Raw genomic sequence first — 25,357 nt, 5'->3', positions numbered from 1 at the left:
ATGCATCTTTTTCACTGCAAACATTTCAGAGAAGAGTGGCATGGAATTGTTTGGAGCCTAAAACATGAATGAAAATAAAGCAAACCAAGTCTATAAAACCGAGACTTAAGAAGATAAGCCTTCAGCAGCTGTAAAAAAGTGACAGAGAAAGAAAAAGAATGCCACTAATGTCTCTCAATGCTCTTTCCTTGTGTTCAGACAAGTTACAGCTAGGAATGTAAAACTTGAATTTAAAGAAAATGCATCTGGTGGAGATTAAAAAGGATAAAGAGGAGAAAATCAGTTTGATGTACACTTCAAAATGCTGCTTATAATATAGTTTGTTCTATTACTTGAAAAGAGGGTATCATTGTTCTTTTATGTCTAGTTTTTAATCCTATGCTTTTAAAGTATCTTTTATTTGCTCCTATTTGAGGTGAATTGCCTCACTTCAAAACTTAAATATAGTTTGAGGATTTTGACTTTAAAGTGGCTTCCTTTGAATATTCTTCTGAAGTTATATTTTATCCTTCATTTTGCCAGTTCTCAGGTTTTACTGGGTAGTTGTGAATATGTGATCTTCTGCAGTCAGAATCACCTGCAGGCTCAGGAATGCACATTTCATTCTAAAGCTGACAATGTGTTGTATCAGGGTCAGGAGAGAGGTATTTTCTCAAGTTTGCTGAATTGTAAACATTAATATAGTCACACTAAGTCATGTAAATACAAATCCCACTTTATTGTTATTTTTGTGTCCCGCACCATGAATCTATCATTAGCTGCTGCAAAAAACCCAAACCCAACCACTCTAATTTTGGTCAGTTTTGGAGCTTGTTAGAATTTAGAAAGGGAAATACACTATCTAATTGTGAACCCATAAATCCCTCTGAAATAAATTAGAATATTTATCTGTTGATAAACTACTTAGTCTTTTATTAACACAGTAATAAAAAGAATAAAAAAATTGAACTTCTGCTAACTTATCAATGAATGATGATCATGAAACTAAACTCAAGGGGCAAGAAACCATAAGTAAAATTGCGTCTTAATGGGATGCATGAAATACTTGCAACAAAAGCTGAAGCTCCCTTGGACTCAAATGTACCTTGGGTATGTTTCATAATTGAAATAACACAACGCTGCACCAGCTACCAAGAAGGAGAAAAATTGACTGCTACTGCTAAACCCAGGACAATAATATTTTTTCATAATAATTACAAGGAAATTATGAGCTTTCTTTTCAGGACTTTGTGTCCAACCTATTGTGGAATGTCTTTGTGACAGATCCAATAATTTTTTATTTTGTGTTTTAACATCACTGCTTGGTGAAGTAGTGATGGATGACCAGTGCTTGTAGTTCAGAGACAGAGATAATAAAACATTAAGAGAAAATATGAAGTCATTGAGGCACAATCATCTGAAACTTGGTGCTTCTCACCACATTCATCTATAAGTTCAAAATTCAAGCTATACACATGCACTGGGTATGTTTCTCATTCACATTCAGGCAGAGTGTTGCTTGTCTTTGAAATAGATATAATCGAATTGAATACAGCACAAAGCCACTTTATACTGCCAAAATGATATAAAAAGGCCACAGTGAAAAGAAAATTCAGGCTCTGAGAACAAGTAATTTTTCTATTATTATTATTTTGTTTTAACTTAAAAAAAAGAAATTAACTATCTCTAGTCACTCAGACTCCTTCAGCATGTTTCAACTCACAGGTACATATGTTAGTAGCATACAAATCTCACTAACTGAAGGAAAAAGCACAGATATTTATGGATTATATGAGGTACCTGGTTCGTCTCAGTCAATCAGCTATATCAGACACTTAGTTAACAGCCAAATGCAGGATAAATTATATCATCCTGGTCCTGGTGACATGAACATGGAGAAATTTATGTGCAGAAGAAATACTTCAGATTCAATATATTTTAGAATGCTTGGTGGGAGAATAAAATGACCATTTAATATTTAATATATTTTTTCATAATTTTCTTCTGAGTTAGAAACCTGCTGTTGCAGTCTTTAATAGCAGAGAGATCAACTGCAACAAGACATAGTTATCCATACCGTATACAACACAGTAGTTGTACAAGTTTTAATGCTGATGATATTAAGACAATGAGAATTGATTTGTGGAACAGTGCAAGACCTTTTTACCTCTTAAGCTGCCACAACTAGTTCTCTTCACATCTCTTAGTGACGCAAAGTATTTGGTCTTCTCCTTACAACACAGGAAGCCTCGCTACATCTCAGTTGTAGGTACCTGCAAGATTCAGCCACATATATGAAAAGACAGTGTTCTGCAAATAAAGTGCTCTTAGTACTTACTGAATGTTTAAGAAAAGCCCAAATTTGATGAAAAAAATGCAGACTCACATCTTGACACATTCTAACCATGACTGGCAGAAAATATTTAAATAGATTAGCCCCTCTGGCAGAGAAAATTGGGGTTTCTGCTTTCTTTATATCTTTTCTGCAAGCAATACCTCTCCTATTGCCTTCTTCCACTATCCTCAGAAATTATTTCTTTTTTTTTTTTTCCCGTCTCATGCTTTTTTCCTTGAGGTTTAGAGTGCTGCTTGTTCAGATTAATGTGTGTGACTGGCATTAGGAATTGAAATGAAGAATGGCTACATGCTAACGAGAGCACCCCTCTCACTCTGTGCTTCACACACAGCATCAGTAAATGATTAATAGAGTGGCTGGAAGGGAGGTTTTTGTGGATGGGTGAAACCATCCTGTGCTGCTGTCCAGATCCAGGGACAGCAGCAGGAAAACATCCAGTTATATTTACATCTCTCTGTTCTTCCTTGAGCATTTACTATGTACACCCTCAGTTTAGCTGCCTTCATTAATTTCACTCTCTGCTAAACTCTCTTCTTCAGCTATATGCTTTTTTTCTATCCCTCTCATACCCTTTAACCTTTGTTGCTGCTCCCCAGTGTGCAGATACATATGGTGAGGTGTTGACAGCTTTCATTCGTCTATAAGCCAACAGCAAGGACAAACGAGGGAAAGTCTGAAACTCTTATGTTGCAAATGGTCCTGGTTTAGGAGAGAACATAAATTATTCTGCTTTTGTAATTGCTTTATCTGCCGTAGTACTACTTAAGAAGAGGACTAGAAGTGGAAATGGAATCAGCCCAGAAGAGCATGCATGTGAGGAAATACTCAGGCAGGACATCATGATACTGAAGATACTTTCAGTTCAAAGACCAGCTGTTTCCCTTATTCAAAGCTTCAGCAGGAGCCACTAATACCTGCTATCCATTATGAAGGAAAAGATAACCCCTTTTTTATATTGTATTCATACACGGTTTGGGAAGTACATCTCATCATTTCATTTAGCCGTCATTAGTCATGCTGTTACTGTCCTATCTATCTCCCTATCCTATCTTCTTCCTTTCCTCTGAGTTTAGCTCAACAGTGTTGTCTGCTCAACAAAATCCATAAACCCATATTCTACTGCTCCATGACTGGTGGCCACAGCTCTACAGTTCCTGATTTGTAGATTGCACCACCTCTTCACAATTAAATCAGAAGCGGTCAAAATGAATTTATAGATTTTCCTAAGGAGTGTGAACCTGCTTGAGAGGCTCTAGCAGCTGGATTTCCATTTAACGTTGTCTTCCCTTAAAATGGAAAAGTGCTTATTTCCATCCCTTAATGTCAATAACCTTAGTTGCTCTCTGAAATTGCTAGTTTCACAGTACAACTAATACTTGTACCATGGATCTTCGTGTAGGATATGCAGAAGAGTTGTCACAGAACTTCTGCAAAGAAACGAGTCTTCCAAGAAAGAACCTTACCCTGAAACATCCTGAGCCAGACAGGATTTTAAGGAATACCATTAGAGGTGGCTTGTTATTCTCTTTTTGCAGGTTGACAACCCTTCAAACTCTTGTCAAAATGCCTTAAGGAACTGCAATAATCTTTGTTAATGTTAACTTCTGTTTGCCCTAAACAGCTCCAGAGGAAATGTTCTTAATGTATAAAATTCTGAGACACATAAATATTGTTTATAGCAAGCAATATAAAGAAAAGCCACTGTTTTGAACAAATCCATATTCCAAAAATACAAAAAATCATATATGAGTCAAATATATGAATTTATGATATTAGATCAATACCTTTTCATTTTCTGTAAAAGAGGCAGAAGCCATTCTTACAATACTGGAATGGGTTGCCCAGGGAGGTTGTGAATGCTCCATCCCTGGCAGTGCTCAAGACCAGGTTGGACGAGGCCTTGGGTGATATGATTTAGCATAAGGTGTCCCTGCCCACGACAGGGGGTTGGAACTAGATGATCTTAAGGTCCTTTCCAACCCTAACTAATCTATGATTCTATGATTCTATAAAAGTCCTTTCACAGGTTTTATGATTCCTTTCAGATTATGTATCAAAATATTTTAGCTAGTTTCAGCTTTATTCTAGTCGCATTGACATATGATCCCAAACCAGCACATTTTGAACAAAATGCCATTCAGACTGTGTGTGGTGAGACTAGCGAGATTAAAAGAGAATGGAAAAAATATCCTTTGTAATGAGGCGTTGTTTTTCTGTACAAATGATAAGGGTCTACCGTGGCAGCTGACATCAGCAGAGATGTCAAACCTCTCTGCTGAGCAAAACTCAGTACAGAATACAACTTGCACTTCTCATTTACTACCCTTGTTAAACTTCTCATCAGTGACACCTGCACTTTCGGTAATAAGAGAACTTCTGCAACAAAAGTTAAATCTCTGACTCTTGAATGTAGTAAAATACATTTTGTTTCACCTAGTACCAACATGAATATTGTGAATTTAATTTACAAAACTCTTGTGAGACACATGCAGGGAAATCGGTTTCCAGGTCTTTAGAAACAGATCTGTCTTTTCCCATGATATGACATTATAGTAACTGGAGTTATACTGTGTGTAACATTAGAAATGTATGAATAAACATCAACTCATTAGAACCACAGAAGGATGTAGCTTTTTGTGGTAGTTTGAAGGCTGTTGGTCATGAAGCTGTTTCAGAGTACAAGAATGCCACTGCCATTGGAAACTTCAGTGTGGTTCTCCAATTTGATAATATATCTATTACTTCATTAATATAAAAGAAAGAGGGATGAATGGGTTGATGCAAAAAAGATAAACAAACACTGTTTATTTATATTCTGACCATGCAGACATTATTCATCTCTGCATGTGTCAAGGATTAATTCCCCAACCAGTACCTCTAATATGATGGAAGGTTAACCATGAAAACAGCCAGCTTACCCAGGTAATTTGAGAATCTAATGGGCTCTCCTTACGAAAGGATTCACCAAAGTCTTCCCAGTAACAAGCGGTTTTACACACAGCACACAAGTTAATTTGTCCTGTACTCTGAATCCCTTCAGTCTGTGGTGGTGGTGGTCCGTTTTTCTGCAGAAACCATCTGCATAGGCCATGCTTAAAAGCCAAGCAAGTGCTATTACAGCACAGAAAAAATGGGTAAGACATATGAAGGAAGTCCCTTCATCTAGAACTTTCCAGCCAACCCAGTTCCTCAAAGGTGTTTTTCCTGTCTTACTATTAGTAACAGTGTTGGTTACTAATAACAAAAAGACAAATAAAAAAAGGTGCATAAAGGAACATACCTATGGTAGAACAAGTGTGTACAGCTGATTTAAAGGAGTACTTGTGGCACAGAACTGTTCTGTATTACTATTGATGTTACCACCAGCTCCTTTCAGTTACTCAGTGAGCAATGACAAACTGAGAGTCTGGGTTAACCCTGAACTGCATTAGGGGCTCTTCCTTATGTAAACAGTGCCTTGGAACCAGTATCAAAGACATTTGCATTGTGGTGTTTGGTTTTTGAGCAGAATTACTAGATTCAGATGCAAAGTAAAGATGTGGTGGGAGTGTATCAAATCAGTTAACAGGAAACAGAGGAGAGAGAAATACCAGTCAGTCAGTATGTCCTCACCTTTAAATTGATAGGCTGCTCACCACATGGTGATGGTGAGTTCCTTGTAATACAGGACCTTTCTTTTTCTTGTCCCTTCTGATTATAAGACGTCTGAAAAATCAAGTCTCGTAGCCAAAGCTGTGGTCTCTCTGGCCATAGAATGATTTGGGTCGGAAGTGACCTTAATGATCACCTTCCACCCCCCCTGCAATGAGCAGGGACACCTTCCACTACACCAGGTTTCTCATTTAGACCAGGTCCTCCCTTAGTGTCCCTAGTTTCTGTCTTTGACTCTAAGAAGTCTCTGCATTCAATTTTTTTCTTTTTTTTTCAAAGATCTCCTTAATCAACAACTTCTCTTCCAAAACCTTGCTCATGCCTGATCTATCCTCCATCTTATGGGTTCACTCTAAAACAACTTCTACCCCAGGGAGTCACATCTTTGTCAAATGCATGGCTTCTCTGACTCAAATCCCTTGCATTCCACTTTCCTGCTTCAGTATTATCCTTGAGTACACCAAGATCCCTGTCAGTATCTGCAGATCATTAAGACTTTCTTAACTTTCCTTAATTCCTGTAATTTAATGAGACTTGATACTAGATACCTATAAGGAACACGGGTTACCAAGCCCATTTCACTCAGCCAGGATGTTGCATTCTCAAGAGGGCCATCTGTAAACCCCAAGTTCTAGCAGAACTGATTATCTTGCGCAAATACAACTTTTTTAGGAGTTAATCTTACATCTAAATATCACAGGCACCAGAAGATTTAGGATGTAAAAGAATACAAAATTAGGGAAATGAAGCTGGAAATGCTGGCATGGGTATCTCCATTTGTTTGCATTCCCCAGCAGATGAAGGAATGTTGCATGTGAGGAAGGAAGGAGGGTGGGACAGTACGTTTGTCCACAGATCCTGCTGCCCAGTGGAGTGCCTTTTCTAAGGCTGGACCTATAATGGAGCCCACATTGGAAGACTTGTGGGAACAAGGCCTGGAATGTTCCTGAGCCATGGTAAAGTCTTGTACGAAACTTTTGGGCTCAGACTCACAGGAGGAAGTGCTTGCAGTAAGTCTGAACACAGATTGGCTACTGTGGACCAGCTGACATGCAGTAGCTCATTCTCCCAGAGCATTAGGCCCTTAATGAGCCTAAGCACTCACTCTGAATACTGCTCTTAGGTAAGAACTATTGACAGACCTTTTATTAAAAGAATTATTATTTCAGCACTGGAAGCTCTTGTAGTTTTATTATATTCTGGATGAAGTTAATTTATTTTGTTCAAAGCTGGATGAAGACAAAAGAGAAGGAAAAAAAAGAATAATTGTCAATACTTGAGCCAGATTCACCAGTACTCGTCATTTACCTTGTATTATTCTGAAGCCATAAAGCAGTTATTGACCAGCCACAGCACAACACACAGCACAGATTTACTATTTCCTTGCACCACTGGAGTGGCACAAAACAGTCAGGACCTGCCAGTGAATCTGATTTTTCTCATGTTAGCATTGCAGTTCAGCTATGCCAGGTTTGTGTATTACACTATTCACAGAACTGCAAGATTTCAAAACTCATCTGAAGACATTCATATGACACATAGATGTCTGAGGTACCCAGGTTTGAAATTCAGATCACAATGAACAGTGTTAAAGATTTTTCAAATATCGTCGTTTATGTACAATGCTGAGATGCACTTTAATGAATTTCTGAATTGCAGGAACGCTCTATAAAAGTGAAAGACAAAAATAACAGCATTCTATGTCTGTAAGAACTACTTAAGCGGCTCTAATTTCTATATAGCTCATACTGTGGTATTCAGGCTTTATGGGCTTCCAGAGAGATCTTCAGTTAGAATTATTGTTGATCTTTACAGTACGTCTCCTGACGCTGAAATTGATGTACACTCATATTTAATTTTAATGGCATTGAAGATGATACTTCTGTTGCTGTAATAAGTATTGTCTTCAGGACTCACATAGCTTAAAATTGGATCAGGGCTCCCATTTAAGTATCAGTGCTAATGCTGTTAATACTGATCCTATTAAACTGAACATAAACTTTAGACATTTGAAAGATAGATGCACATTTCTTCAGTAAAAATGTTCAGTGTTCTATTGGACTGTTGTGTCCAGGAGGACAGTAATATCTAGGTTGCTGATGGAAAATAATACGTTTGCCTTTATTTTTCCCTGATTTCTGTGAAAATATTGTAAACTATTATTCCTTATAAAAGACAAAGCTTTCAGAAAATGAGATTGCTAGGACTGAAACTTACAGACTTTTGCCTGCTAGCTGGTTAAACCTGTTTCATACCCTATAAAGCTTTCTGAAATGGGGTTGGTAACGTAACATCTTATAAATAAGTATATATTCATACTAGTTTTTATTAGACTCACTTCATCTGTAGATGGGAGACAACAACTCTGTAATGCCTCTAACGCACCCTTCATTAGTTTATAGATAGCATGTGCCTTCAAGGACAGCTATTTTCAGCATCTGAAGAAACGAACATGCAGTGAAAACATGGTATGATTTATTTTATTTTTTTTTAAAGAAAACCAGCTCACCCACCATAACATTTGTTTGGGAAAGGACTGCGTAATTTATACATACAGAACGCAGTGAAAGTCTGTCTCACACAGAGGCATGATACACCTCATCACTTGCCACTAACTGCCAAAATGGCAATATCTTTTTTGGCTGTGAGACAGCAATTTCAGACTTGCCCCTCCCTCTGAGATCAGTCAAAACCTCTGCGTGATGGAGATGCAAAAGACTCTTGATATGGACAAACAACTGAATTCTTGGGCTGGAAAGGCCAGTTTTAGTTTCCTCCCTTTTTATCTCATCCATTTTGTGCCATCTGAGGTGTAGAAGAAAACTGGCTGAATTGAGCATGGCTTCAGTAGTCCCACCAAAACTGTCAGGTGAAGAACAAAACAGCAGACAGCTAGACATCATAGAGAAACCAGTATCATGGATGGTTCAGACTGTATTTACAGAGGTCCCAAATCTGTTGTGATTGAATATATGAGTGCAAAGGACAAGTGAACTCTTTCACAATTACTGTGAATGGTTGTCTTCTTGAGATTACAGATTTCTGATAGATGAAAATTATGGTCCCATTTTATTTGTTTCAAAAACATAGTGAAGGGAAAGTGGTTCTGAAAAACATGATGGCATTATAGTAACAAAATAAGGTCACAAAACTGCTTAGCATTTTTGTTCCCAGTTGAGAAAATGTCAGCTGTGTTAACGTCTAAAACTCCAGATGATCAGAAAAATTAAAGGCATCTGCAGTGACAGACTGAAGTTTCTGACCAGATTATTTTCTGAATGTTTTGCAATGCAGTTAAAAATTCCCTGTACCCATTATCCCACATTTAATGACTAGAAACCAGTGATAATACTGAAATGCAAAAAACCCCCCACGTTTTCAAAGAGCCTCGTTACCTGTCAGCAGTGCTGTATGGAACCTGAGGAAGAATGATGTGAGGGAATTGTAAATGCATGTCACACTGGGAATACTGAGACTAATGCCATCCTCTGCCTATGGGAAAGTATTTGAACATCATGCGTCAGCATCTTCCGTACCTTTTAAGGATACTGAACAAAACTGAACAAACTGCTAGTCTGGGCATTTCTAATTAGATGTGCAGCATGGAAATATTCCACGAGAAAGGGCATCTGAATCTTACTCATAGCAAGCTACATGTTATTTTGTGAAATTCCTTGGTACAGTTAATGCAATACAGTTATATAACTTAAATAATATGATTGCAGTGTCTCAGAATTTCAGTAAAGATTCTAGAGTATAGCAGGGGCAAAATGACTAGCGATTTAAACCACAGAAGACCACAACATCTGTGATATTAGGATAACAGATATTAAAATAACAGATTAATGCTGTTAATAATCTGGTGCAACAGATTAAATGGTGTCCCATCAGCAGAATTATGGAAACACCTCTTCTAGGAGGGCTTGGATGGAATCAGTGCTCTTACATCCTATCCTGCTTTAAACAGCCATAATTGCAGAAACCAGCAAAATCACCCAGAATAGAAAGCAATTTTCCCTGCAGCCCTCATGCTAGTGTCAAAACACTACAGAGTTGAAGATCGTCTCATAGTTGTAGTTGTTCCTACCTACTAGCTGCCAATTGACTGCATGTTTGCTGTAATAAAGCTAGGTATCTCCCTACTTAGAAAGCTGCTTTGTATCTCTTTCTGAGGCATAATAATAATCATATAACACAACCTCTAGGAGGCAGTCAACAGTAATGTGTTTTTCTGGTGCAAACAGGAGTACGCAAATTAAAATTTTGAAGTACCTCCAAAGTGCCCCCTGTACCATGGAGATGTCCCTGTGTTATAGATCTTGCCTTAAAACTCTTTAGTCAGAAGTAAGATATTTTCTAAGTATTGTAACTGAGAAAAATAAGTTAGAAATTTCATCATATTGCTATTTTAGAGTGAAAAGGTGGACAAGGCATTATTTGCATAACCATGTTATTTCTAGGAAGGATGCTTTTAATGCCCAAGTAAATATTCTGTAAATGTGTTGATGCATTAGACAGGCAACAAGCAATTTGTAGCTGCCAATTTGTCCTAAGCTATCAGTTTGAGATACTAAAATTGCCTTGGACTAGTTTGTTCTACAAATAAAATAAATATATTTCTGTTGTTTAACATGCAGAAGGCACATAAAATAATCTGTTTTTAAAAGGACACATCTTTCTTGATTTTCAGTTTACTGTATTTCCATCCAAGATGGAAGAAGTATGAAGCAAACACAGATAAAAGGTCCTTCCTGTGGGAGTAAACTATATTTACATCCTTTATCAAGACTTTTCACTGTGCCACATAGCCTAGTGTAATCAGAATCAGGTGTTCTTTTAGCCTGCTGGTTTTCTGCTTGCTCTACCATGCGATTCACTTTTGGTTTTGTGAAATCCCTGAAGATCTAGCTAACAAGCTTGATTCTTTGGAGCTCTGTATATTCTGACTGATTTGTTCTCTTACCATTACAAATTCCTCATTTATCTATTGTTTAAAGCAAAGTTTGCCTTCCTAAGACCCAGTGAGGTGCAGTGAGAGAATGAAAGAAACATCTTAACAAGAGGGATAAAATGCTGTCTGAAGGTACCTGTCTCTTTATGTGATTTAGAGCAGAACCTTATTAAAGTATCTTAGACCTGCCACCTAAATTTGGATACCTGAAATTTGGTGATACTCCTCATTCTTGGTGTTTCTCTACAACTATTTAGCAACTATAAAAATGAAGAAAATTAATATATTTTTTCACCAATCCTATGGACCCTAAGTATTGCAATCCAAAAACTGTCCTAGGTGTGCTTATGAAAATCAGTCCAAATTATGTGAATCCTTCAGAGGTAATGCAGTTCCCCCTGAACTGTTTGTGGCTCTCTAGGGCCATGGACAGGCTGAACCAAATTCAAAACTAAAGTTTTCTTGCATTCAAGATGATCCTATTTGCAAGAGAAAGGAGCAGGGTGTTAAAATCAGGGAAATAAATTTCCTTTTTCTGTTAAAAAACAGCAATGATACAAGTATGTTTATGGAAACAGCTGAGACTGAAGAGGAGACCATAGGGCTTCCCAGGGAAGAAGCCAGACTCTGACTTCAAACCTGGAAACAGGGAACCATTTAGAAAGGAAGACTTCTACTCTTGTCATTGAATTAAGTACTCTGCAAGTATGCAGGGAAAAAAAGACCTTGTAAGTAACGTAAATGTTGTATGTAACTAAAAGTGTAGTGAAAAGGTGAGTCCCTTTGTAGCCTAGAACCAAACTTTTGAAAGAAAAAGTGAATGGATTTTGCACTATAACCAATAGGTTAATAAATCCCACTCCTGGCAGTCAAAGGTAAAGGAGTAAGTTCAGGAACTAATGATTTGCCACAAAGATAGTCCCAGAAATTAGCCATTTTTTCCCACTTATGATAAGAGATCTCCAGCTAAAGCACTATTACAACAATGGGTTGAGTAGAAAATGGAAATGAAACTGGATTTCATTTTCTTTCTCAGCCTTCTCCAGAGTCTGCTTGGGGAAATGCATGAGACTGCCTATCTGTGTGTGAAAACTGGCAGGGTAAACAGGCTAATCAGCTCCAACCATGCCTTTTGAAATCAGAATCTCCTGAGGATTGCATACACTTTTTCCACCCTGTTTCATTTGAAAATAAGCACTCATATTACACAGACAGTCTGCATTGAATTAGTGACAGCTCTGGGCAAGCACCAATCCACCCAATTTAGGCAAGTCTGCCTGTCAGCTTTGTTTTTTAAATCAGTGCAATAACACGTGTGCCCCTTGCAGTATTGCCTAGGGCTGCTTTCTTAAATTCCTTAGGCTCTTCAGAATAGTAGGCCCACAACATGGCATATTCAAGCAAAAAGTTGGTTATCTCAAATTATTTTTATATAAGCATTCAAATCTTGACCTCTTTCCCAGATAGCAGAACCTGATAACTAATAAGATACCATGGTACCTTGACAGCATTTTTTACTAGAAGAAACTGTGAATCCTTGTAGCCAAGACCTTTACCTACAGGTGGACAAATGCTCAGGGTGAGAGATGTGAATACAGTTGTTTTAGCTTTAAACATGATGTCACAGAATTTGCCTTCTGTAGCAAAAAATCAGAAGTGGTTCTTCTGCAAGTAAACCCTGTCCGGAAAGATGTGATTTTGGTGGTTATTTCTGCAGCAGAGACAAAACCCAGCTCATTCTCTCTCTCCCTCTCCTTTTTTTTTTTTAATTAAGTCCCTAGTATTTATGTATTTATAAAATTGTGGTGCCTCTATTCTGTACTCTTAGTTAAGGTTTTTAAACATCATCCTGGTAAGATTTAGGTGAATTCACACAAGATGAGGAATGCCTCAGGTAGGTCTCACGGTCTTGCTTCAAGGATCCATGCTCTGTCTGTGCACGGAAGTGTGTTGCATACTGGGTGATGCAGTCCTGACCTTGACTGTTCCCATAAAAAGCTATATCGGCATGTACAGAGCTAGCAAATTGTGCGCATCCGCTTTTCCAATGTAGTGAAATCCAAGCTCATGGGCTTGGAGAAGGGCTTCAAACAGGTTCTGTTAGTAGGGTTGAAGACAAACTGCAGGGCTGCCTTGCAGACTCAGTCATAAGCATAAACATCTTGCCCACTCATGTAAAACTGGATCCTTTTCTTCTTCATTCCTAATTAACTCAGGTGCTTTTTCAGTCAACTGAGTCATGAAGATCCCCTTCAGAAGCAGCCAGGTTGTCCTGAGACCCTGGACAGTAAACTGAAGTGGCAGACAACAGGGTGATTTAGTGAGGGCTGTTCCAATGCCTGGCCATCTTAAAAGCTACAGTTCTCATCCAGCATCCGGCAGTATGATTTTTAATTTATTAACTAACTCAGGTAGACATCAAAGCAAAGCGTGTTAGGAATTAAAGAGCTCTATTTCATCAGGGCTTTTTTCTAGATCATAATTATAATGATCCGCTTTGCTATTAAATCCTTAAATAGTGTTTGCTTTCAACAGGGTTTGACTGTCTGTGTAATAATGTCGGTTTTGATTGAGTGCTGTGACTGCAAGCTGGCAATATTTCAGGGCCATGACAGCAGGTGAAGGGATGCTTCTACACCCCACCATGCTAAAAGGTATATTTTATATTTATTTCCAACCTGTCCTGTTATTTTAGCAGTTATGGTTGAAGGCATATATTGAATAAAATGAACAACAAGTTTAAGTTGTTTATATTCCATCATTACTTCAAAATCTGGGCATACATATCTAAAGAAAACAAGTCAGCTGTGAATGGCAAAATGTGTCCCTCTCACTCACTTTTCTGTCAGTGAAGAGTCACAGCCCATCCCAGACAATATCTGTGAAATTCTCTATAAGCAACTTGCAGTGAAACTGTAAAAGCCACAGACATATCATACCTGCTTTTATATATTTATCTTAGGGAACAAATTAGTACTAAAATGACTGCATGTTTAGCAATCTAAGAACATGGCTATCAGCCATCCTATGATTTTCTTTTTATAGAATCATAGAATAGTTAGGGTTGGAAAGGACCTTAAGATCATCAAGTTCCAACCCCCCTGCTGTGGGCAGGGACACCTTACGCTAAATCATATTACCCAAGGCCTCATCCAACCTGGTCTTGAACACTGCCAGGGATGGAGCATTCACAACCTCCCTGGGCAACCCATTCCAGTGCCTCACCACCCTAACAGGAAAGAATTTCCTCCTTATATCCAATCTAAACTTCCCCTGTTTAAGATTTAACCAGTTACCCCTTGTCCTATCACTACAGTCCCTAATGAAGAGTCCCTCTCCAGCATCCCTATAGGCCCCCTTCAGATATTGGAAGGCTGCTAGGAGGTCTCCACGCAGCCTTCTCTTCTCCAGGCTGAACAGCCCCAACTTCCTCAGCCTGTCTTCATACAGGAGGTGCTCCAGTCCCCTGATCATCCTTGTGGTGACCCTGACACCAAATTTTCAGTTTCAGTCATACTAGCAAAACCAAAGGTGTGAAAGGCTTCCCTACCTGTACTGCTTTCATCTGTTACAGCAATATATCCTGTAGAAAAGAATTCAGAAAATAACAAAATTGCGTCATATTGAAGAACTGCTTATCTGTTGAGACTACACATGAGAAAAATTCTTCAACCAAGATGCAATGCATGTTAAAATGCTTATTTGCAGGGACTGGTGATAGGTACCCATTTGTGAGAGAAAAATAACGTATTATTTTCCCCAAAGTAGGCAGACTGCTTATTACATTTAACTTGCCGTCTGTGTCTTCTGGCAGGGCCACTGGCAAAACAAATTGCTTGGGCTTGGGCCATATTGGAACAAGAAATGAGGTAAACAATGGCATTAAAAAGTAATGCTCTGCAATGCCTTTTCTTTTTAATAAGTCATTTAATATACTGTTCTGTATATGTAAATTATGTGTGATAGTCATAAAAGGCTCTTGCCTTGAATTACTTACATTATTTGCTGGTCTTTCCAGGCCGTTTGTATAACTGGTATGTAGGGAAATTGGCAAGCCACAGTCATTTAAATTGATTGATAGATCTGTCAAGTAAAAATCCCTGAGATTTTGTAGCTTACGGTGTAACCAGATTCAGGGAATAGTGCACGGTGGACATTCATACTACTATAGAAAATACATACTACATCAAAATATATACACAGTTAATTTTAAAGCAATTCAAACAAGTCAAGAAAGGCAGCAGCAGCAGCTCTTCAGAAAGTATCACTTTACACTGTAAGAACTGTATTTAAAGTCTTTTGCCCCCAGGACAGTTCAAAAAGGTTTCAAACATCAGAAGCCTGAAAGACTGCTGTAGGAGGGCTGTGGGGACCGTAACCACTGGTGCAAAACTAACTGAGAACCGGCCACATCCAAAAAGTGGGAATTAAGAACCTAAATCGGAATTGGGTTTTTGGCACAAAAGTCCGAAATTACATGGGTCTTGAAGACCCACCTGCACACCAGGCTTTTCTGCTTTAAAAACAGTAGGTTCATGTAATCAAGTGACAATAATCAAAAGATTTATGACTTCTTGTGACTGTGTTTCTCAACACATCACTCTTGCTTAAAATTTACTGGGAAACTCAGTAGAGAAATGCTGTTGATAAGGCCTTGAAGTGATCACTGCAGTAGATATTTTTGAAAACATATCATTGCTAACATGATTCTATGATTCTATGAGATCAAGAATCATCATAAAGTAAATAACAGCTGCTGTTTCTTTTTATAATGTTGGATCAGAGTGTAGGCAGTATTTAGTGACATAGCTATAGTTTTGTTTCCCTCCTCAGACTGAGTCAAATCTATTATACTGTCTATCTCCATTGTTGGATAAATGCTAGACACAGATTCTTCTGCCTGTCTGTTCTTCTCTGTTATAATAGTTATGGCAAGTTGAGCGGAAGCAAAGCACCAATGGCTCCTCAGCCTGACTGCTTGACTACTGCCATCAATGAGAAATTAATAAAGCCCTAGCTGAGAAAATGGGAGAAATTCTCTCACCTTTCCCTTCCCAAGCCCCTGGTGTAAAAAAAGTGTTAGGGTGGCCTGAGACTCATTGAAGTAGTAGTGCATCTGTCAATCCAGCCTAGCATTTGTAATTGGACTCACAACTCTCTCTTCATGCTTGAGAGCAAAACACTTTGCCATTTGTGCAGTCATCTATGCTAGTCCAAAGAGATAGATAAATCAACACTCTGGAAAATACGGCCTCATGCCTGTTTTATATTCATTTTGCATAGGTACAAATGGCTGTACAAGTGCCAAATGACAAAGCATCAGGTCTACATAGGTGTTAAATAAACAGCATAGTCCGTACTTTATTTCCAAGTATAATTAGTTTGATTAACTAGAAGAAATTTCAGTATAGCTCATAGCTAGTGCATACATGAAAATGAATAGTGCTTTTATTAAACATAAAGTATATACATTTCTATAATGTCTGAGAGTTCAACGATGTCTGGGACTGATACAATTTGTATTAATCATAAAACTTTACAGATATTGAATGTTTTTTTGCAACAGTTAGAATATAATATTGGTAACTAAAATCAATAGTTAATTGAATTAGACTACCATTATCAGATTACATGACAGCCAGGTACTTACTTGTCAGTCAGCTGTAACTTGTGTTAATAAGATTCACTGAGCTCATTATCTTTCATAGACTGCTAATTTCTGAAAAAAAAAGACCTGTGAACAGAAAGGATGTTGTCTTGTTAAGCAAATGCCAGATTGTTATTGAAAAATCCAAAGGAATAATGAAAAGAGATAATTTCCAGAGACAACCTGAAATTATTTGATTGACCTTTATGTTTTCTACTCCGTAGCACAAACAAAATTGAAAGAGGAAAATCTCCAGTTCCGGGTACTACTAAAAGCCTTTTAGGCTTTTAATAAGGTCAGACACAGCTGTTTTAGGAAACTGCTATAAAGATTTTTTAGTTTCTTAATGAATTATACCCACCTTGATAATATCCACATTTTAACTCATGCTCACCCAGTAATGCACATGAAGTGCCTTAAAACATACAACCATGCCACTTGAACCACCTAGTTCAGATTATTATTATATAGGTCACTATATGGCAAACTTTTATTTTCTCCTTCCTGTGCCAGAGCAGGCGAACAGCATCCACCATGTTTACAAACTTATGTACTGAAGGACAAAATAAAAAAATCTCACAGTATGCCACTGAAAAACAGCAGATATGATTGAAAATATGAATTACATTACATTACATACAGTACATTACATGCATGTTACCGAGGAAAAGAAATGGTTCCTAAGACTCTGACCTTGGGTAAACAGCTTCTTGTTCCAGCATTTGGCAATCACTTCATTACTGAGTACTAGAAGACACACCAGCTAAATGTGAGTTTCTCAGTGTTGTGAGCACTTCAGAGCATTCCACCCATCATGTAGTCTTCTAGCTAATCCTGTTGCACAGGAAGAGGGAAACCAAGCAATGGGGAAAGGTAAAAATATTAATTTGTTCACTTTTTTTCACTTTCTTACATATGACCTGAAGTATACAGCAGTTTCAGTATACACATATGACTAAAATATATTTTCAGTATAAATATATGATTAAAAAAGTGTTGATTACATTGCTTTCAACTCCATTTCAAGAATGTCAGAAAGTGTCATCTTCAGGCTTTTATTTTGAACACCAGATCACCTCTAGTATATCAGTCAATCCTTTGTACAGACTTATCAAGCTTCATCTTGAAACAATTTATGTCCCCATCACTCCCTGAAAATTTACTAAAAATTGTGGACCTGTTGCGGTCATAAATTTTCTTTCAGTTTCCAGGACCAATTCCTGACAAGTTGTATAGTCTTTGGGTTTTTTCTTCGTTTTGTTTTAGTTTCCTTTCTTTCAGTAGCATAAATGGAACCTTCTATTTGGTCTGCAAAAGTTTGGCTTATCATTTTTCTTCTGCATCATTTCACCATATTTTGTTTGCACTAGCCCACAAAGTGGTCAAACTCTATTTTTCAGGTTGGCCCATTGGATTTCGCCAGACACAAAAAGCAGGCCATCATTTTGGTCATGATCTCTCCTCCAAACAGTGGTAGATCCTTCCCTGTAGCACTGAGTTACCACTAACTGCAATATTAAAAAAATGGCCCCAGAATCTTTTTCTGTAGGACACCCCTATTTTCTCATAACTCCTTCTCAGTACAATCCAGTGAGGCCTACCCTAAATAGTTCTTTGTCTTCTTTATAATTCTTACATTAAACGTTGTCTTCACCTTAGACTGAATTGTTTAATCTTCATCTTAATCTATATTGTTTAGGGACAATCCAATATGAAATGAGAAACATCGTGAAACAATATGAAACAACAAAAAAAGGTCTTGTTGAGGTCTAGTGGCACCAAGTTTGTGCTATTGTTTTATATTCCTATTATTTTCCATTAATAGAAGTTTTGTTACTTCTAAGACTAATGTCTCAGCTGTAAATTCATAGAATATTATCCACTAGTCTTTCCTAGTGAGAATCACCTGCTGTGCTCAACCACAAGTTTTCCAATGCCTGCCAACATCTAAGATATGCATTACTGCGAAGTGATAGAATCTATTATGGTACTTTCACCCAATTTCAGAGTTCGTTTTTTGCCTTCAAATGTGCAGTTCTGCATACCGGTTCTGTGTCATTTCATGAATCATCACTCTGAGCTCCATATATCTTTCTTAGAAGGTATTTTTTCATAAACTCACTGTAGAAAACCCACGATGGCATACTTACAGAAAGCTTCAGTCTGGAATGTTCTTACATGGCAATTTCTAACTGAGTTTAGAACTGGTAAATTTTATGTTCACCAATGTGTTTTCCTCAAAGTGTTTTGTTTCACCTACCACCCATAATCTTACCAAGACCTCTATAAATTAATGGAATTTCAAAGTACACTCTTCTGCCTCAAATAATTCACAAGCTGTTCTATTTTTTTTCAACTGTTTTGTGTACCTCTTAGTAAGAAAAGTCTCTCTCGGATGCTTCAGTTCTACAGAGAGACCTGTACCATTCAGGATGTAATACACTTTCAGAGTTGTCTTCTTATAACTCAATTAGGTGAAAACTATGAAAACATCAAGTGCCTCAGAACAAGATGTTAGAAATAGGGCTGAGTGCCTCCCTTTTGCTTGCATTTGTTGGTGCAAACAGAAATTCAAACACTGTTGATATGACAGATCTATAAAACAATTCATGAAAATACATCTGATTTCACCCAATCTAAGTATAGTTACTATTTGGAAAAGTTAAAACATTATTGAAAGCAAGCTTTGACTGTAGCAAAAAAAAAAAAAAAAAGAGCAATGTGTTTTCTATACCTGGTGTAACTCAGTTTAGAATCACAGCCTGAAAATAGAAAGCTTTACAGGAAAATGAAGGTCAAAATTTGTAATATAAATCAGCATTTCAAAAATTTTCTTTAAAACATCTTGGCTTAATCTGCACATATCTGTTCTACTCTAGAATAGCACATACAAGAGACAAAATGAGATACCAAATTAATTATATATTTCAATCTCAGTACTCAAAATGGAAGCAATGTAAATTCAAAGAGTTTTCAGTGCCAAATAGACCATTTTACCTCTATTATGTGATTATCTATTTTTAATTGGCACAAATAATATACCTTGCTTTTTATAACAGGAACAACTTGTGTATATTATTCTTTACAGAGGAAAACCGGAAACTTATTGCTTATAACTGCAGAAAGAATTCAACTTTGCTGTATTTTCTTTATAAATTCTCTGGTGATTTGGGGTATTTAGTCAGGTCACTGTAACAATCCACCCCAAGTCAGGTCATCAAGTTGCCTGGCAACCGTGTTCAGGATTGACAAAGGCAAGCCACCTTCCCATTTTCCCCCCCCCCCCCTTTAAAATCAATATGACAACCTTGATATTGGTGATGTGAGATTAGCTGAAAAAATGCATGAAATCGCTGGAGAACTGCATTGCTTCAGACAGTAAATTTCGAAGGCTAGGTCCAAGCACATCACTCTCTTACAGCTCTGTCATTATAGTTTTCCCTACGAGCAGCATTTGTTAAATTGTTATTTACAGAGATGCTATTTCATTTGATACATGTGCTTCATCTCAGCACTTTTTTTATTTTCTTGGTTGTTTCATTCAGAACTTAGCAAGATCAGCCTGAGTTTCATAACAACATCATTATGATGTTTTGTACTGAGCAGTGAAGTTTAGGGTCATTAGGAAGAGAAACAAATCATGGAGTGGGGTAGCTTGAATCCACTACTGTTTACGTTCAAAAATGCAAGAACTTTTATCTTCTGAATGCAGCAAAGTTCAATGGGCAATGTTCATGAATCCAAGTCACCTTTTCAGCCACAGAGCTTTCAGTCACTTTTCAAGTGCTTGTTCAGTGTTTCATCCTGTGCTCATGTCTTCATCCTCCCTTTAAGTTTACACAATCTGTCTACTATTTTCCATAAAAACATACAAGTTACCACTCAATGATGGCCATAAAACCCCCAAAATTTTCTCAGTGATTTGAAATTGTATGTGTTTGCATTTGAAATCAATACTGCTATTAGAGCATGCTGGTGCTCTAACATCATTTTGGGTACCAAAGTTAGAAATAAATGAGGGTCTAAGCTAAAATCCTTGCCCTAGCTCCAGTTCATCACAGTGTCAGACATGTACCTCTAATCAAACAACTGGTGTGGCCCTGACAAGTAAGGGCAGCCGCTAGCTACCTTTCTGTATAATGAGACATGATCTTGAACATCTTTGCCCCCAAACCAAGGTGAAGCTGTTTTGAACTGGTTTTCTTTCAGCAAAATAGCAGGAAATAATGATGTCCATGAGTTGTACAAGAAACCTGAAGTGTGGTAGGAAGACATTGAAAAAGTCAGGATTTATTATAGGGATTTCAATATTAAAAGATATTGTAGAAAGCAAGAAAGTAAGGCTAATACAATCTTGATTTTAACAAAAATGGGTTATGGTATATGCAGGCATTTGCTGAATTTCCCTCCATTGATCATGTAGGCTGATTATGTGTGAACTATGGACTGCTTATCATTCGGTTGCATGATTAGTTATCTTGGTCATTAGCCATTTTTTTCTGTTTTCTGATCTGACAAATGAAACTTGTAAGATAGGAGATGAATGAAAGACAAGGGATGAATAGGGAAGTCCTCAGTTTCTATTCACTGTTACCAGAGTCTTCAGGTAAAGATGGATGTAGACTTGCTCCTAATATTTTGTATGAACAAAAAAACTACTGTGAAAGGTTTTGGCAGTTAGCAAAGAAACATAAATATAGCCCATGTGAGAAGCCATTTAGATTTCAAATCAGTGTTCAGAAATGCTTTTTAAGGTTTTGAGAAGCTGAGCTGAACCCAAAGCTTCAATGTAGGTATTTTTGATAGAAAAGTGTATTTGTTTATGCTCCAATAGTAGCAGTGCTTATATCTGGCTGTCATATACTTTCACATTTCACTTACCTTCTGAGAGACATACAGTGTGGTTTTCAAAATTCTGACAGACTACAGCTGCCCATGCAGAAAAACTGATTTCTAGGCTAGTTTTCTTTTTGCAGACCATGTGAAAACAACTGACAACGCTCCATCCCCACTAAAAACATCCAGGAGGCCTTTTTCAGGTCCTCCTGTCTGGCTTCTGTAACCAGAGCTCCCAAGAGAAAGACTTTTGCTTTTCCAAGACTCTCTTCTCTGAATTCTGTGTAATGGCACCCAAATTCTTCTGCTAGTACTGATAAACATTCAATAGAGTAAAGAATTAATCAGGAGGAGAACCAATAGAATACAGCAAAGAGCCCTGGTTACAGCTGAGCTTTATAGTGCAACAAAATCAGGATAGCGTCAACATGGTATTCGAACATTTCTATTGCAGAATATGCATTTTTGTGGTTACAGACAAAAACCTTACATTAGATTTACAGTAATGGACAGTCATTATTATTACTTAATTTGTACAAGCATGAATGAACCATGTTAGACACCAATTTTAGGTGCAGATGTTTTGTAAATGTATTCAAACTCAATAACTTTATATTGTACAAAGTGTTTAGTCTGGTGAGCTTAGGTGATTTGGCTAGAATTATTCCCTTATGTGAGAAGCACCATTACAGAGTATAAAATGCTGGTGAATTTTGAAGAACATAAGTCACTTCCACATCTCTACTTACTAAAAATCCCAAGGGTACTCTTTTCTTGACAAAGAAAAACAAATAATTAAAAAGTTAATAAAATGTTATGAAAATTTTGGTTCTTCCTTATTGCTCTTCTCCTGAATACACCTTCTCACATTTTCACATTTTGAACACACACATTAGATAAATTCAGCACATTGCAGAATTTGCTGAAGCTTTTGTTTCATAAAACAAAATTAAATTGAAACCTTTCAATCACTCCTCTTTATAGAAACTATGTAACAACAGAAGTAATATATAAAGTTATAATTAAAAAGGGAAGAACACTGCCAAGCTAAATAGTGTCTTATGCTGCTGAGTATGTAATGACTGGTGGCTGAGACTGAAACCTTCTATCAAAGATGACGGTGAAATGGGTTATAATCACAGTCTTTCCTTTGATCTTTAATCCAAGTGAAAGATTTCTTGAGAGTCTCACAATAAGCACTGCAAGTGAGAACATTCACTTTCTACTAAATGCAGAAATACAGGGGGTTTTAGCTTATGCCTACTATACAAGGGGAAAAATGATGACCTGTACATCTATGGCATCACTCAGTTCTCAATGATGTAGCCAATAAACTACAAACTGAACTCCCATTCATATTACCCTTTAAACAGAATATTCAAACCTCACATGGCAAACAGAAGTTTTACCAGCCTTCCATTTAATTCTGCCTTGTGTTATTAACTGAAAATCTAGAGATATCCATGGCATTCAATGGTAAATTAATGGTTATAGATAAAATCTGCTATAAATATTCATTACACCTCATTATTGCAAATTAATGAGCAAGATTTTGAAATTAAGGGTAGGCACATTTGGAGAGATGTATCACTTTTCCTACATATGAGACAAGAAATAAATTATGCTCTAAAGCAAAATTCTAGTTTACTGTAAGGGTGGCCCTGAGAGACTGACAGTACATTGCAAATAGGGTGATCTGATTGACAGAAATACTGCTTGGTTTTAGGTATGGTAAACAGTTGTCCAGAACATTCATTTTTAATAGCTGGACCATTTCCTACATTCCTGTGTCATACTTAAAATATTCTAATGTGGTATTATGGCTGAATCTCTACCCTTTGCAGGAGTGGCTCAGAGGGCATGGCTGAAGTCATGATTGAGATTGACACTTGTTCACATTAGTTAGCTTTGGGAGTCATTCAGCATCACAATTTTCAACTGTAACACAGAATGGGTGTTTGGATCCTCAGTAGCAATTTCACCATGTGCCCTAGCTGCAGGGCTACTGGAAGACCCCAAGTCCAGGCCCGAGAAAGCTCAGTATTTCAGAGTATTACCACTGTAGTCAATAAATGTGCATTCCATTTTTGAAGTAGGATGCTTCAGTTTCAGGAACCTCAACAGTTAGTGTTACAATGTTCAGTGCTCCTTTGGGACCTTCTAGAAGATACAAAGCTATTCTCCGCACTTCACAGCTTCCCATGGACTAGCTCTTGTGTGTTTAACTGATTTTGCCTTCCTCTCTGCCTGTTTCTGTCACTCAGCTGACAGTGGCTTTCCTCCATCTCCTTATTTCACATCACTGCTTTTTCATGGACACATCTGTTGTCGACAACTTCTGCCATCTCAGGAGAAAGAAACACACCTTTCTCTATTTTACAGACCTTCCACATACATACATTATTTCAAAGCTCAGAAGGATGTCTTTTGCAAGCTTGCCTAATACTATGTTTATTTCTTCTATCTACCTTTCAGTTTTGAGTTCATACTATTAAATCCAAAGCATTCTCACAATTAATATCTAAAAATATAAATAAATTTCCCTTTCCCTTAAATGAATAAAATAAATTTCTGGTATTGCAAGGACTCCTACACATGACAAAACTAATATAAAGCAAATAGTTTCAGTCATTTACCTGATATATCTGTAAATAAATTTTTACACATGTTCTTGGAATGTGGTTTGCCTTTGCCATGCAGTAAGAAAGATGAGGGCTTTAAAAAGTGAGGCTTATTTGAAACTGCTCATTTAAACCCTGGAAACCAAATTCTGTGACCTCTGTTGATAGGATTTTTGCCTGATTAATGAAAAAAAAAAGAAAAACCAGACTGAAATATTTGCTTGAATTAATATCAGCACAAGAGGTACATTCATTCCATCCTCTGTTGTCAGTGGATAACAGTCAAGCCTTTGTTAGACAGTACCCATCCTCCCTTCATACGAGTAATACAAACCGTATCTCAGGAGAAAAAAAATAAAATAAAAAAATCTGTGCTCTTTCAAAAGGAAAATTCTAATGCATTTTGAAGGGCTTTCTTCACCTCTTATAGATACTGCTGGCCAAGAAAGAAATATAACTTACGACACAGAACAGTTTTAGTGTGTGAACTTGTGGTGCCATATAATATGTCTTAATATTACAGGTTTAATACAAACTGTGCCCCAGTATTTTAATAATTCTGTGGTAAGACTGCTGGGTTATAAAGGATATTTGTCTTGTGATTTCTTTGTGGCAAATCAGAAATTACAGCAGTGCTCAAAGGAACAGAAATCTTAGATACTCATGACCTTCACCGAAACCCCTTTTGTTACTTGTCAGTTCTTTAAGGGGCAATTTAATTGTAGCTCTTTGGCGGTGACAAGGTAAGTGCTAGCATTTTGGCACTGTCATTCATTAACCTCATGCAATGTCAGCAGTAGTGCCTCAGATATGTCACCATTTCTTCAGTGATGGCAAGCTCTCTTTTAGGACATATGTTATTCCAGAGATGCCTACTAGACAAGTCTGCATGCTTCACATTCTTGTGTGCTGGACATCATTTGTGCATTGCTTATGCAGTTAAACAGTTTCAAGAGTAAAACCAAGTTGTCTAAATCCAGGAAACGAAAATTTGTGATGTACAATGCACAGAAAACTACCAAAATAATAATTATTAAGCATTAATCATAATTTATTGTTATTCTTTTATATTTCATATTTCTGCATGCTTATAAGAAACCAAACTATTAATAAATAGACTGAGAATAATCAGTGATGAGAACTGTTTGCTGATAACAGCAATAATTGGCAATGCCTAGAAAAACAGTTTACATTTGATTCCACATTTCCTCTACTCCTTCATTTGGACCTCAGAGTGACTGAGGATTCTATACAACACCACAGTAGAAATTAATAATGGCAATAATAATAATAAATGAGCTTGAGTCTCACTTTGA

Source organism: Pezoporus flaviventris, unplaced genomic scaffold, assembly GCF_033815535.1.
Source record: "Pezoporus flaviventris isolate CSIRO_AGI_PZ_B2104156 unplaced genomic scaffold, CSIRO_AGI_Pfla_v1 ptg000031l, whole genome shotgun sequence".
NCBI lineage: Eukaryota > Metazoa > Chordata > Aves > Psittaciformes > Psittacidae > Pezoporus > Pezoporus flaviventris.
This window is presented reverse-complemented; position numbering follows the sequence as displayed.